This window comes from Amia ocellicauda, chromosome 11, assembly GCF_036373705.1.
Source record: "Amia ocellicauda isolate fAmiCal2 chromosome 11, fAmiCal2.hap1, whole genome shotgun sequence".
Taxonomy (NCBI): domain Eukaryota; kingdom Metazoa; phylum Chordata; class Actinopteri; order Amiiformes; family Amiidae; genus Amia; species Amia ocellicauda.
Genome location: NC_089860.1, coordinates 5,950,067 through 5,966,714, shown reverse-complemented (window position 1 = coordinate 5,966,714; position 16,648 = coordinate 5,950,067). Strand labels below are relative to the sequence as shown.

General features: G+C 38.4%; 1 protein-coding gene across 4 annotated transcripts in view; it reads left to right on the top strand.

Annotated features, from left to right (window-relative positions):
* sgcd (sarcoglycan, delta (dystrophin-associated glycoprotein)) overlaps positions 1–16,648 on the top strand; it is a 154,085-nt gene that overhangs the window by 17,913 nt on the left and 119,524 nt on the right. The window lies entirely within an intron of this gene.

The window sequence follows — 16,648 nt, the reverse complement described above, 5'->3', positions numbered from 1 at the left end:
CATTATCAGTCTTTCCTTCTGAGCATCTGCCTCTGAGGGATACCCTAGTGCCAAGCTTCTTGACACAGACCTGTTCGTGTCTACTCGATTGTGTGCATTGTGTTTTGTCACAGTTGTATTGTCAAGGTGGTTTAATTTAATGTGGGAGGTTTATATGTATATATAAATAAAGGATTATTAGGAACACCTGTTCAATTTCTCATTAATGCAATTATCTAACCAACCAATCACATGGCAGTTGCTTCAATGCATTTAGGGGTGTGGTCCTGGTCAAGACAATCTCCTGAACTCCAAACTGAATGTCTGAATGGGAAAGAAAGGTGATTTAAGCAATTTTGAGCGTGGCATGGTTGTTGGTGCCAGACGGGCCGGTCTGAGTATTTCACAATCTGCTCAGTTACTGGGATTTTCACGCACAACCATTTCTAGGGTTTACAAAGAATGGTGTGAAAAGGGAAAAACATCCAGTATGCGGCAGTCCTGTGGGCTAAAATGCCTTGTTGATGCTAGAGGTCAGAGGAGAATGGGCCGACTGATTCAAGCTGATAGAAGAGCAACTTTGACTGAAATAACCGCTCGTTACAACCGAGGTATGCAGCAAAGCATTTGTGAAGCCACAACACGTACAACCTTGAGGCGGATGGGCTACAACAGCAGAAGACCCCACCGGGTACCACTCATCTCCACTACAAATAGGAAAAAGAGGCTACGATTTGCACAAGCTCACCAAAATTGGACAGTTGAAGACTGGAAAAATGTTGCCTGGTCTGATGAGTCTCGATTTCTGTTGAGACATTCAGATGGTAGAGTCAGAATTTGGCGTAAACAGAATGAGAACATGGATCCATCATGCCTTGTTACCACTGTGCAGGCTGGTGGTGGTGGTGTAATGGTGTGGGGGATGTTTTCTTGGCACACTTTAGGCCCCTTAGTGCCAATTGGGCATCGTTTAAATGCCATGGCCTACCTGAGCATTGTTTCTGACCATGTCCATCCCTTTATGACCACCATGTACCCATCCTCTGATGGCTACTTCCAGCAGGATAATGCACCATGTCACAAAGGTCGAATCATTTCAATTTGGTTTCTTGAACATGACAATGAGTTCACTGTACTAAACTGGCCCCCACAGTCACCAGATCTCAACCCAATAGAGCATCTTTGGGATGTGGTGGAACGGGAGCTTCGTGCCCTGGATATGCATCCCACAAATCTCCATCAACTGCAAGATGCTATCCTATCAATATGGGCCAACATTTCTAAAGAATGCTTTCAGAACCTTGTTGAATCAATGCCATGTAGAATTAAGGCAGTTCTGAAGGTGAAAGGGGGTCAAACACAGTATTAGTATGGTGTTCCTAATAATCCTTTAGGTGAGTGTATATACATTTGTTTTCAATTTTAATGCACAGTTTAATCATCTACACTGCTCCCTGGCCTTCCACAAACCTGTCTTTTGTATTATGTGTTCATAAGATTTAAATATACTTATATCGCTTATTTGTCTGTTTGTTTCTTTGATTTTCAGTGTGAAACATCATAGCACACTTTCTCAGAGCATTTACAAGTCTTTTCACAACCTATGAACTCTCTCTAGTCTGCTGCAATCCTTACAAGAGCATAATTCAGCTGAAAATACCCATATATTCAGTGCATTTTAAGCTTCACTAACCCTGTCGTCCCTGTTTGAATTTTAAGTGCAAGTTTACTCGGACTTATATGAAGGCCTGGGAAAAATAAAAAGCAAAACTCTAAGTTTTAACTTGAGCAATAAGCTCCAAGTGAAGCAGAACAGCAATTTAGCACATTCGTGTATACTCAGGTTAAGTAAGATAGCACATTGTGATCAACAGTGCCATATTATTGTGAGATGTATACCTGTGGCATTTAAAATGGCTGGTACCCTGCACTTTAGCAAATAGCTACCTATAAGTGCAGCAGCAAACCAAAGTGGTAATTGTATTTTGTGAGAACATCATACAAAAGAAACCGTCTCTTGAGGTGACTGGAATGCGAGGAAGTACATTGTACTGACATTAATATATTGCTACATCCCCATTAATGACACCTCAAATATAAGGTGTTAGCACACAGGTAAATGGGAATTCAGTTTCCTTATCAGTCTAGTGAGCTGCACTACTTGAGATGCAGCTGATACACAATGAGTTACAATCGGCTGTGTCCACATGAATTAAATATGAGCAGTTAATTTTCCACAGAGGATTTGAATAACAATAAAAATATTAATAATAATAATACAAAGAAAGTCTACCTTATGGTCCATCAAAGTGTTACTTATAGCATTTTAATATCCTTGATGGGACCCACAGTATTCATTTTCGACCCTTTTCATATGAAATCCAGGCAGACTGCAAACTGCACATGACTTGCATGTATATCTTGTGGAATGAAACTGCTCCATAAATAGACTTCTAAATAAAGCTGAGACTTGTGGAAGCAGAGAAAGAGAGAGAGAGAAAATTCCCCGTCATTTATACAGTGCTTGGAGTATTTGCCTTAAGGATAAAATGCCATTGTGAAAATGCTCCAGAATGTAATGAAATTATGACATAAGGAGGGACTGTAAAGATAGAATCTTGAAAATAATTGTAGCTATAGGAGGTAGATGATATTGCATAATACATTCCAGTCTGTATTATAATGAATAGAGGAATACAGTTTGGGGGTATTTCTTTTACATTTTCCATAGATAATAAAATATTCTTACATTTCCCTTTTGCCATGTAAGCCTCAATAGCCTATAATCGAAGACATTGAATTAAACACTTTGTATCCTCCTGGTGTAGGATGGATTTTCTTAAGGCAGAATTGCACATGATCACGTACAGGGAATCCAATCCCCTATACCTACAGTGAATGTAAAGGAGAACGTGGAATAAATTGTAAGATAGGTACTAAGGCAATGAAAACAAATTCCCTAGTGCTGTTTCTTCTCACAACTCCCCCTGATGTGAATTAATTCTGTCTGTGTCCACACCAGTGGTGTAGTCAAGGGCATATGCTATATGCCCACATCATTTGAAGGGAAGTTTGCGTATGCCCACATAACTTTGCGTATACCACCAAAGATTTTGCGTATACCCTCCTTATAATTCCTATAGCAAGCTCTGTTTTTCATCTGCCATCTTCCCTAGTCGACAACCCCACCGCCATCCATTCGATGAATCACCAGCACCCCACCCTCTGCCCCCGGTCAACAATTCGCAAGCAGCACCCCCCCAGATTAGAGTATACCCACTACGTCTGTCACCACTACAGCACTGGTCCACACCAGTGGAGAAACACCCGATCCTCTTCTTCAGGCTTCCCCTGAATAGCCTACTAGGCCAACCTCCCGACAATCAGTCATCCTTTATTCATCTTGTCACAAAGTGAGGCTGATGAAATAAAAATGATTAAGACCCATCCTTTTGCCAGCATGTGAACACTGACACCCTTTTCGCAGGTTTGAAGCACTAAAGTACTGTACACAGCTTTCATTATTTATATTATAAAACAAATTATGAGACTCACTCTTTGATTTATGGTAGACTAATGGAGGTACAAAGCCAGCAGGGGAACTATATAAAGAAATCCTATTTCTGACACAGAGCAGGAAGAAACCAACTTTCTCCAATCTCCAGATGTGCATTTGCAAGGGTCTATGTGCAGACTGCTAATTCACAGGGGGAGATGCATTGCAAACAAAATCGATTTGTTGTTCTTAACCTTCATTAAAGGCAATCTTTTATAGTCAATTTCCATATGGTGGCATCACTTTGTTTTTCTTAGAGTATCAACTTTTCATAATGTAGCAAAACATATATATATATATATATATATATATATATATATATATATATATATATATATGTGATTTGTATTATGGCTTTGTTGAGCTGAAGTACTTATGCTCTGGTGGGAATATATTGTGCTTAACTGCATTTTCACTTACTACAGTTTTAATACAACACTGCTAAAACTGATCTAAACATTCTCTGTACCTTATCTGTGTTGGTTAAATATCTTATATATGAGGACTCAGAGGTCAAGTTGGAGTGGTGTGCTTTTCATAAACTAACCTTCTGTAACAGCCACACTCACATGTATTAGAATTGGATGTCACCATTGTTTTATGTATAATGTGGCTGAATAGCTACTGAAAGCCAATACCTTTCAGAACTCTGGTAGAAGTGGAGCCAGGGAGGAATCAGACATTAATTAATTAACCTCCTGGGAAGGAAAGAATGAATGTCATTTTTTTTAAGACTCAAGGATGTAACACTAAATTACAGTCACAGTGTGGAATTAACTTTTTATGGTTATGTATAAATGTACTATTATGCTTTAACATCCTTTTGTCCATGCTCTACTTAAAAAGGATAGCATATAATCTTAAATAATATTCAGCATCACCACGCCAGACCTAGCATAGTGCCAGAGAAAACAAAATGCCTCTCTCTTCCTCCCTACCCCCCCTCTCGCTCTCTCTCTCTCTTGCTCTCTCTCTCTCTCTCTCTTTATGTTTGGCTGTGCCTCACACACTCTTAAGATATAGGGCTTGTCATCTTTGTATTGTGCCTGTATTGTGTAAAAGAGCTGCTGTGTTTTATGATGCACTAACAGAAAGAAGACTAAATTGGAATCTTGGTTCTTGGTTCTTGTTAGGTGAAGGAAAACACAGAAATTCAGGAGTCGTGTGTTATATTGAAGCTGTCATTGTGAGACTGACCGCAAAAAAAAAAAAAGCACAAATCCTGAAAGAGTAAATGGAATGTCCCGTTCCATTTAATGCATTTTATCAACTACCGGATCTGCCACTCATTCTCTGGCACGAAACCTCTAAAGTGCCCAAAGCTACTTCAAGTGACAGAGGATCTTCTGAGAATGCCCTTTGAAGCGAGGCAGTCTTTTTGCAGTAGCCCAGAGGTTTGATATGAGACACGCACAAAGGATGGCTGGTATTTCTATGACAGCATCATTCACTGTATGAATGCACTGCTTATGGTAGCACTCAAGCTAACATAAGAGCACTGAAAAGAGCAAGCAAGGTGAGACTGGCTCAGAGGAAAGCCTTACTAAATTGAAAACAAGAAGAGTAGTCAATGCCCTTTTGCTCCTGTCATTAAGTCTTAATAATCTAAGGCAAACTAACTAACTCATTATTTTGCAACAAATTGTTGTTTGATTACATCCAATTCTAATTTAAGAAGATGTAAGAGTCTCCTAAGTCCCTTGAACTTGTCCACTGTATTGTGATGCTGAGGAAACCACATCTTGACAGCCCCACAGATTAACTCACTCTTTTGTCGTAGTGGTAATGCATGCGTCTTGCAGTCCTGAGGCATGGTGTTTGAATCCCACCTCCGACATACGCCAGCAGCTCTCAAACACTCCTTTGAAACTAGGGATTACTCTAATCACTCTTCTTTAAACTCTCTCTAGGGCAGCAATATCTTTTTAATAGCATGGGGACAATTGTAAAATATTCTAAATGAGGTCTTACCAGTCTTACTATTGTAATTTTTTTTTACATGGCCTAAGCCCTACCAAGTTCAGTTAGCATCATTCTTGGTGTAATAGCAGTCAATGCAATTTCAGCTAGTTTAAGCTGGTGTTCATCAGTTTTCTAATGTTATATAAAAGCTTGTGACCAATGAGCCATATTAAAGTTTCACAACGATGGTATACTGCAGGATAACACTAACAGTTATGTAAAATCCCCCACCTAAGTCCTAAAGACAGAGCAAGAGCACCATAATTAATTCCACTTCCCCTCGATTTCTTGAAAGTTCACATCCCGTGTGTGTGATCTGAAAAATCCGTCGGTTTATGGGTTAGGGGAGCGCAGCCCCCTTCTGCTCTTGGTTTTGCATTTTATTTCAATGCTTGCAAAAGGTTAGGGGACTGACAGAGCTGTCTTCTGCCGCCCTTTCCTTAACTTAGAGCTGAAGCCCATTCAGGCGTATTGCCAAGCCACCGTACTACAGCCGTGCATTTGAAAGACTGTGCTCTAATGGGGTGAGAGGGCAAATCTAGGTCCTATGTGAAGCAGATGCTGGCAGCTTTGGAGAGTTGTGGGATGGCTCTAGGATGTGGATCGCTGGGCACTTGGGGGTGATCTATAGCCTGGGAGAAAACACACTTGGGCTGCCTTTCTTGTCCATCCAATGAATTTCATTTTCACCCTCTATTGAGCACATTTTGCCTTTGCGGTTTCAGCTTAGCTAGCATCATCATCCTGAACATTTTTTTTCTTTTTCTGTATTTCATGGTTAGGTGACAGTACTGGGCAGTTATTTTTACAATGAATATATGATTATTTTTTATTCCAATTGTTATCCATACTTTTTTGTTTGTTTGTTTTTCTTGATAAATTGATGCTTGCTATATAAACTTAATGCTGTGTTTATTTTTTAAAATATACATTTTTATGTATATTTTCTAAAGGATTCTCGTTGATTGATTTTGTCCCTCTCTCATATTATAATTGGCTGTTACAATTTCCCTGTGACAAAAAGTATATTTGTCTATAAGTACTGAAATTATACGATAAACAAATGACAGGTATTGTGATGACTGAGGTTTACAACTCTGTTTTCCAGCCTTTATTTAATAGGTGGATTTTAGGTAATAATACTTTACAACTGCGAAGCTGTTGAATGACTTGGTTTTGTAGTTAATTAGTTTAATGAAATAAGAGGAGAGATAGAATACATATGAGGAAGATCTCTGACCCTCAAGGAAAGGAGGTTCCCAAATGAGAACGCATAAGTAATCTGTCTACAAGAGATCACAGAGTGAAGCACTGACACTTAAACTGCTATGTAGCTTTCCTATGGATTTAGTTCAGTCAGTCCCAGACTGCCGAAATAATCATGCTTCCATTGTGAAATTTGCCTGCAATTAAGTCTGGTATCATTTAGAACAGCACAAGTCAATATCCACTTTAATTAAGACTTAAATAAATGAGCAATGATTCAAAGTGGTGCAACACTGGCATCAAATAAGGATCACCGAAGTCTGAGCCACATTTTAAATCCAGCCTTCCTAACACAGTAGAGAGATAGACAGCTTAAAAAAAAGGCTTTCATAGGTTCAAAATGACAGTGTGAGTGAATCAGATTTCTTTTATATTTAGCGTAAAGATGCCACTCCATCTTTGGTGCACTCTTCCAGTAGGAATCATGTTCTTATTTTTAGAAGCATCAGTTAACACCTATTTCAGCTGAACAATCTTCTTGCCAGTAACCTTCAATTATATAACTCGGCTTCACTCGTGAGGTGTGAGGGAAGTATCACACCAGCCTGTGTGCGCCTCATTTGCAAAAACCCACTATCAACAATTCAAATGATTAGGATTTAACCATAATCTGTTTTTGTGAGCTGCCAAACCCAGAGCTAAGCCAACAAATGAAAGCTGTTTACGCATAATTAAAATCTGTGCAGCATTTAAAATCACACTCTTCTAAAACGCGAGCCCTACAAAGCAATAATTTTTCCATTGAACAAGTTAAAAACAACATATGCCTGGTGAAGGAAAGGAACGACAAGCGTAATTTAAAAGAGCCCTTTTAGGGAGACATTAATGGAGACCTAAAATGTAACAGCTGCAACAAGAAAGGAATGGTGAATGTAGGTGGAGCTTCAATATCTTATTTAAGCAGTGAAAAACAGACATGTATTTTTTTAGGTCAGCTTAGATGGGATCAACAAAATCCTGTACATCAAAAAAATAAACCTTTATCAAGTTGTATTGACATTCTCCTGCTTATCTGTGCATAACATGCAGGCAGGTGAAACATAAAAGCATATAGTGACACCTGGCTTTTTAACTGATAAACTGTGTTGCTGCTAGAAACATCTCTCATCTCATCATTACTGCAGAGTAAAAACATGTGCAGTCTGGCCTATAATGTAGCGATGAACTTCAGGAAAATTAAATCAACTACATTGCCACTTATTTGTGTGTCGTGAAGAAAGAGTTGGGCCATTATGTCCTGCAAAAAAACTACAAAAAACAGTGATTCCTAAATTGCGGAGTTTATTGTTACCAGACAAGCAATTAAGCACCTTTACTCTGCACTGGTCTTGAAAGGTCAGAATCTAAAAAGCAGGGGAGGGGTGGAGACAGTCTGTAGCTCCTTTTTCACATTATTGTGCTGTAATTAAATACAGGAAGAAGAAACAAAAGCACAATGCCAATATGAGAACAACATGGATTACCAATGTGATGATATTTAATCAAAGTCAGCAAACAACAACACATGGAATCAAACACAATGACCTGTTTTCTGGTGTGTCATTTTTGTGGTTTGGGGAAGAAAAAAGCTCCCTTTGGAAAGCCTATGTAGAGTGTAATGGATGACCAGACAGAGCACAAACGGGAAAGTAATCTGTGAAGTAATTACTGCCAGTCAGTCTGTGCCGGGGCTGTGAAATATTAATGCATTGCTTGATCAGTCCAAACAGAGTTTTCAATCATTCTACTACAGTGCAATGCAAAACCTGCCAAAATCTTGGAGGGTCTTAGTTAACCTACTTGCTAGGGGTGGGAGGAAAGAGATGTCAGGACACGACATTTACAACACGAGAAATACCATTAACTCCTAGAGCAGAGCTGTTTTTTATCCTGCACATGAATGGGGATGATATATTCCTTTATGCACTTGCCAGATGCCAGTGGTTGCAATCAATGCACAGAATCATTTTCCCCTCATTTGTTAAATGCTGATGCATGATCACTTTAATACCAATAGACCTGTTTTTATATCAACTTCTCTGAGGATCCGAAAAGTAGTCTATTAACAGTCACATAAGTTGTTTCCCCCTAACCTGTAATGTAAGACTTGCAGTTTCACCTTTCCCTCTCAGAAATGCCAACACGATTATGGTTTACTTTACTTACTGTCTAGTCTACACATGCTTTTACCTTTGAAATGTAAGGATATAAATCTACCTGTCAGGAACTTTTCTGCTGCAGCCCCATTCCAGACATGATTCAGTGAATTTTGCCTTTAATTTTATCCTGATATTTGCCAGAACACATTTCCTTCCTTTCTCTTTAGCTTTCTCTCACTTCTTCTTTCTCTCTCTTTCTCTATGCTATATTTTATTATTATAATTTTTTTTATTATTATTATTATTGTTAAGAAACATAATTTGCTGGTTGGTTGGCAACAACAATAAAGCAGCTATTTTTCATTTGTGGCTGTGGAAAAAGACCAAATCAAGTAATTTAGAGGTCATCAGGAATGAAAGTATAGCCATACAGCCACTGGAGCTGACCACAGAATTGAACAAATGATCTGCTTAATCAAAAACCTTGTTACAAGCCTGTAGAACCTTACGATTAATGTTGACTTATAAAAGCTGCTGTACTGAGGCTCCCCAGAATCAAGGAAAGCATCCCCTGTATACAGGCATTGTAAAAACATCAATGGCACTTTCATTTTTTATTTTTTACTGTACCAAGGGTATTCTTACATGGCTCAAATGGGAATCAGTCAAAATTGGTCTTGTTTTCCCCCAAACCTAATAAGTTAAAAAAGCATGAACAAAATTAAAGGTCAGCTTTCTTTGAAAGGGGAATAGATGATATCCCCACTTCATGATAGATACAGACAGGTCCGTACAGTTAACCCTGTCTGTGGTAAGAACAGAATAAGATATTATGACATGACATTTCTCCACCAGAAGCAAAATACCATTTGGCATTTTCAGCTCTGTACGCTGCACTGTCAGAATGTGTGTTGGGAAAGGGCAGAATCATAACGAACCTTGCTCAGTGTATTGGAACAAATTGGTGTACATAAAAGTTTGAGCAGGGAAATCTTAAGCCTACTGCAAATCAAAGGGGGTTAGAGAGGTTGAAAGACAAAGAGATAGGGAGAGAGAAAGAGAGAAAAGATGTACTAAAAAAAGCAGTTTTGATAGGTGTTTATCAATAGCCTAAGGCTTTCTTGAAGAAGAAAATACTTATATTAAAAGTTAATTTAAAGAAAACAAAGCAAAACAGCTCTTGCATTTACTAGCATTGGGGACTATAAGCCAGCATTATCTGACAATCCTGGCACCATGACCTGGTGTAGCAGACAAGACACAGAAGGGCCAATAGCACTGTTGTGTGAGACGACATTCCTGTGGACAGTTCTCGTAGCATCTCCGTTACATAAAAATCAGGAAAGGTTACCAATGACAGGAGGATATTCTGCCTTTTGTGTTCCTTTGGTTGCTTGCGGCATATTGATCCAAAAAGCTCCTGTAGCCATTATTCGGAGGATCCCAGGGAGTCATCTTGAACAGCATAGCTTGCAGCTGAATGTACCTGAATCTATTTTCCATTTTCTTTATCTTGTTCCATTGTATGTACTTGAGGTAGCTGGACAGATAGATAGATGATTTACTTAATTTGCTGTTGTCAAACCACTGAGTTCTTTTGAAATGCCTATGTTTGAAAGTACTGGAAAATACATAATAATACGTATTTTGAGATCTTCGTGTTCAAGGCTGGCCCTAGCCTTTTTGGGGCCATAGGCAAGATTTGATTGTGGGCCCCACCACCTCACTGCAAAAAAAAGTAGTGATGCCCATCTTTATAGCAAAGAGAAAATGTTGAGGTAAAACTAATAGACGCACAAACATTTAAATAGAGTACATCACTGAACATTTATAATAAAATACATTTATAACAAAAATAAATACAAATTGAAATGTTGCAATGTGCACACTGGAATACAGTGGACTCTGCATAATTGCATAGGCTTGGGACCATTGTAACGTTATGCAGTATGGATTAATCCTGAGCAAGTTATTAAAACATAATACAAAGACAATATAGTCTATGTTCATGTATGTGTACATGACTCGTATAAATCAGATTAATCACCAATACAGCACACAGTAGGTTTCAGCTATTCCAACAAAATCCTAAAATTATCAATCAGTAACTGTAGGCTTATTGTACCAGAAGCACAAAAGTAGACAGAAATCTGTAGGACAGTATGTTATTGCATGTAAAGCAAGCAACAACTCAATCTCAGTTACCCTGGGATATAGTACAGAATAATGTACTATTGAAAAGTAAACACCACTTCTCTGCAAAGCAAAATAAATTTCAGGCTACCAAAAATACCTTAGACAACTTAATTAAACTCTTTGTCATACAGTGAGGGAAAAAAGTATTTGATCCCCTGCTGATTTTGTACGTTTGCCCACTGACAAAGAAATGATCAGTCTATAATTTTAATGGTAGGTGTATTTTAACAGTGAGAGACAGAATAACAACAAAAAAATCCAGAAAAACGAATTTCAAAAAAGTTATAAATTGATTTGCATGTTAATGAGTGAAATAAGTATTTGATCCCCTATCAATCAGCAAGATTTCTGGCTCCCAGGTGTCTTTTATACAGGTAACGAGCTGAGATTAGGAGCACTCTCTTAAAGGGAGTGCTCCTAATCTCAGCTCGTTACCTGTATAAAAGACACCTGTCCACATAAGCAATCAATCAATCAGATTCCAAACTCTCCACCATGGACAAGACCAAAGAGCTGTCCAAGGATGTCAGGGACAAGATTGTAGACCTACACAAGGCTGGAATAGGCTACAAGACCATCGTCAAGTAGCTTGGTGAGAAGGTGACAACAGTTGGTGCGATTATTCGCAAATGGAAGAAACACAAAATAACTGTCAGTCTCCCTCGGTCTGGGGCTCCATGCAAGATCTCACCTCGTGGAGTTTCAATGATCATGAGAACACTGAGGAATCAGCCCAGAACTACACGGGAGGATCTTGTTAATGATCTCAAGGCAGCTGGGACCATAGTCACCAAGAAAACAATTGGTAATACACTACGCTGTGAAGGACTGAAATCCTGCAGCACCCGCAAGGTCCCCCTGCTCAAGAAAGCACATGTACAGGCCCGTCTGAAGTTTGCCAATGAACATCTGATGATTCAGAGGAGAACTGGGTGAAAGTGTTGTGGTCAGATGAGACCAAAATCGAGCTCTTTGGCATCAACTCAACTCGCTGTGTTTGGAGGAGGAGGAATGACCCCAAGAACACCATCCCCACAGTCAAACATGGAGGTGGAAACATTATGCTTTGGGTGTGTTTTTCTGCTAAGGGGACAGGACAACTGCACCGCATCAAAGGGACGATGGACTGGGCCATGTACCTTCAAATCTTGGGTGAGAACCTCCTTCCCTCAGCCAGGGCATTGAAAATGGGTCATGGATGGGTATTCCAGCATGACAATGACCCAAAACACACAGCCAAGGCAACAAAGAAGTGGCTCAAGAAGAAGCACATTAAGGTCCTGGAGTGGCCTAGCCAGTCTCCAGACCTTAATCCCATAGAAAATCTGTGGAGGGAGCTGAAGGTTCGAGCCTCGTTTCCAAACATCAGCCTCGAAACCTTAATGACTTGGAGAGGATCTGCAAAGAGGAGTGGGACAAAATCCCTCCTGAGATATGTGCAAACCTGGTGGCCAACTACAAGAAACATCTGACATCTGTGATTGCCAACAAGGGTTTTGCCACCAAGTACTAAGTCAAAGGGGTCAAATACTTATTTCCCTCATTAACATGCAAATCAATTTATAACTTTTTTGAAATGCGTTTTTCTGGATTTTTTTGTTGTTATTCTGTCTCTCACTGTTAAAATACACCTACCATTAAAATTATAGACTGATCATTTCTTTGTCAGTGGGCAAATGCACATACTCAGCAGGGGATCAAATACTTTTTTCCCTCACTGTATATCTAGCCATTGGTCCTCAAATGTACTAATTAATTTTACTAGCTCACATCTTCATAGAAAACAAATATAGGTTAATAATGAGTTATAATGAAAACAGTTCACAATAGTCTGTGGTCAATGATATTAAAGTCTGTAGCTGGTAAACTATTGATTGGTTTTCTTCTACAAATTATGAACAAAATATTTGATATCAATCTGAACTTTACTGTAGTGGATGGCATTATGCAATTATCAGGTGTAAAATGTAAAATGCATTGTGAAATTGTGGATGGGACCACACAACTTTATGCACAAATCTGAATTATGCATTAAAACTATTAATTTAACTGAAGAATGTTTCCATTTCCACATTTTTAAAATATTTTTCCTAAATCTTATTTATCCTGTTTTAAATTGTATCCTGTTTCACACTTACTAGTTGCATGTATTTCCTCACGTATTTGATATTCTGTGTTTTAACTTATTTGTATTTCAATTTATGGGTTGTATTTGAAAATACAATCTAATTTGTACATCACAACAAACTCAGCACAACAACAAATATGGTCTAACATTACCAACACATCAAGACTCCAATTGTTAATGTTGAGTTGCAGAAGTGATGGCCACTATAACACCCCCGATTTGACAGTTCCCCTCAGTCACAGGCAGATGTCACCCTTGTCCCGTTTTCACCTCATTCTATCCTGTCAATTTGCTCTAATCACCTCACCTGATCCTCGTCTCCTTACTCTCCAATCCCTTCTATATAAACCCTTTGTCACCCACATTCTGTGCGAAGTTTTGTCTTCTTCCGAGTAGTAAACCTGAGGCTTCTTCCCTATTGTTAGCCTTGCTGTGTATTAGTCCTGTTTTCTTCTTCAACCACCGACCTTTGGATTTCCCCGACTATCCTGTTTGTTTGACTGCCTGACCTTTTGCCTGAAGCTTTGATCACAAGTAAAGCCTAGCCACTATTGTTCCTGTCCGCCATGCCACTGACTTCTCGCCCAATGGATCGGCGATCACCTGTCTCCTGCGCTCTGCACCTGGGTCAAGCATTTCAGATATTCCCCCGACATGTCAGCCACATTTGTGTCAGCCACATATCAATTTTATGATTAGCAATGACTATATGTGTTATGTGTGCATGGTAGATGTTTTTTCCAGCAGTACACGCATTAGCTCAACTGAATAACAAACCCATTTTTCTTTATTTTCCTCCACTCATCAATTTTCCCTAATTAGCTAATAGATAAGATATGCAGGGAGGAGACAGGAGTCAAAGAAAATGACCAATTTAGACTTTTGGGACAGATGGAATATTTTCCTCCCACTCTTCTTGTTGGGACTATGTTAGGAACCTCACACTGTGTATTTAATCTTCTTATGTTGTGTTAATGTTGTGCTACAATTATGTTATTGTGAAATACAAATTATTTAAAATGGAGAATATAAAATACTAGTGAAAATACATGTGAAGTATTTGCAAATACATATCAATGCTTTTAAAAAGTATTTTCAGATACAGTCAGTTACTAATGGTCAAACAAGATATAAAGTTTAAATTTTCAAATACAAAATTGAAACGGTATTTGATGTAATTAAAAATACAGAAACACAAATATGCTGTGTAATGGTATTAGACCCACGTATGGTGTGTGTAAGTGTGGGTAATGAATAAAGAACTGTGCATCAACATAACTCAGTTTAGAGGGTTTTAACAGGAAGTCTATTTGTATACAATCTCCGTCTCTTGCTACAGTCCAGCTTTCCACTACATCGCTATCTTGGCTCTCTCCCTCTACAACCCGACAGGAAAACACCAGGCTTATATATTAAACACAAACTACCGCTTCCCTTTACATAAAATATACAAGCAAATAACATGTATGTAGCGTATACTAACAAAATGCATTGCTGCTACACATTATTCTAAAATAAATGATCCGATATGCATAAGTAAAAACTATATACAAAATGAAACTGTTTGCTTGGTAGGCTACAGCAGCCAATGGAAAATTAACAGCACTGTAGACTACACTAGCACTGAACAACAATAACACGTCAGAACGACACACCTCCGGGATGCAGAATGATAATCACAAGAAAACACTAAAATCAGCCTGTAAAACCATCAACAACATAAAAATAATCATACAGTAAATACCAGCAGACAGCATATCAAAATAAATACATGTGCATCTTATTTATATTGTCCTCTTTCTTGATTTCTTCATGGAGAATTCTTGGAGAATTTAGTCACTAGCCTGTCATTAAAGTCCAGCTCTCTGACCAGTTCTGACTCAATAACCGTCAACGAAAGCGCACTGAGGCGTTTCTGACACATCCTTTCTGAGTTCATTTTGGGTTCTTGTCATTTCTGAAAACGATCACCTTGCTAATGTTAGCAGACACACCAGAGCCGGCATTAGCAACAGGTGCCTGTTCGGACGAACATCTAGCGACCCCCGCTTTGTTTTTGAAACAGTGTGTAGACGGTACACTTTGGAGAAGACGAGCTGCCTTTCTCGCATCTTTCTCCTTTTTTGTGTTCGCTTGAAATACCCGCTAGGGGTACGCCGATCCATTGCTTTTACTCTTTTAACAGCTACCATGTTGATGTTCCAATGAGCACCAAACATTGGACACTTGAGTTTCTCATTATAATTTATTTCGGCGCAGCACAAATACATTATAACTGTGTGGTCGGGGGGGGGTGGAGGCCTCTGGGCAGTTGCCCCGCTTGCCCACGCGGTAATCTGTCCATATTCTTCTGTCCAAATAAACTTTTGAGAAAAAAAGTTGAAAGTTCAGGTTCAAACACCAACAGCGTCGATATGGCGTCAATAGGGGACTGGGTAAAACCCGAAACGACGGAACAGTGGAAAAATTTACAAAGACGTCTAAAACAGAAAAATACTTATTCTGGGCTTTCAGAAACTTGTGTTTTAATTGAAAATATTGTATTACATAATGTACATAATATTAATAATGAACTTTAATACTAATAATAACAATAACAACACCAATAATAATAATAATAATAATAATAATAATAATAATAATAATAATAATAATAATGTATACACATTTTCTACAATTTGTTAAACTGAACAGAATTTGTAAAAGTAATAGTGGCATTAAGGTGCAATACTGCTACAGTTTCATGCTGGGGAGCCATTTGTCGGACTGGGAAGAGACAACCAAATAAGTGTCCCCAATGCCACAAGTTTGTGTCTTAGATTGGGTTGTTAGCTTTCCAAGGGTTGCTTTCTAATGTTGAAAAGACAGCTCCCCAAAATCATCATAGTCCTTTTTAAGGTACAGTAGTTATTTGCTGGGGAGTTGTTTTTGGAACTGGAAACACTATTTGTCCATTTGATCAGTTAATAAGGCTTATTAGCGTTCCGAGGCATACTTTTCAGTAATTTAGACATCAATCATTCCCTTTTATACCTACATTTCAGTTCAGTACAGCTCTACACAGTCTTTTTAACTTCACAATAACCTTCTCCTCATCTAGAACCCATTTCAGGTTTTACCCAGTCCCCTTATAACACCATATCGACGCTGTTGTGTTTGAACCTTAACTTTCAACTTTTTTTCTCAAAAGTTTATCTCAAAATGTTTGCCTTTTTTTCCTCAAAAGTTTTGACTTTTTTTCTCTCTTTTAAGTGGCCCTAATGCTCTTCCGTAGATATGCAATTATAAGTTGACTGTACAATAATAATAACAATAATAAACAGTAATTATAACAGTAAATGAATCTCAATATTGCACCAAATTGAATATATTGAAGAAACATCCAAATAAAAGCATAAAATAATTGTGCATGTTGTAATGGGTAAATGCTCCGCTTGGGGCGGAAGTTTTTGCTTTTGTTGTTAAAAAAGATTGTCATATTTT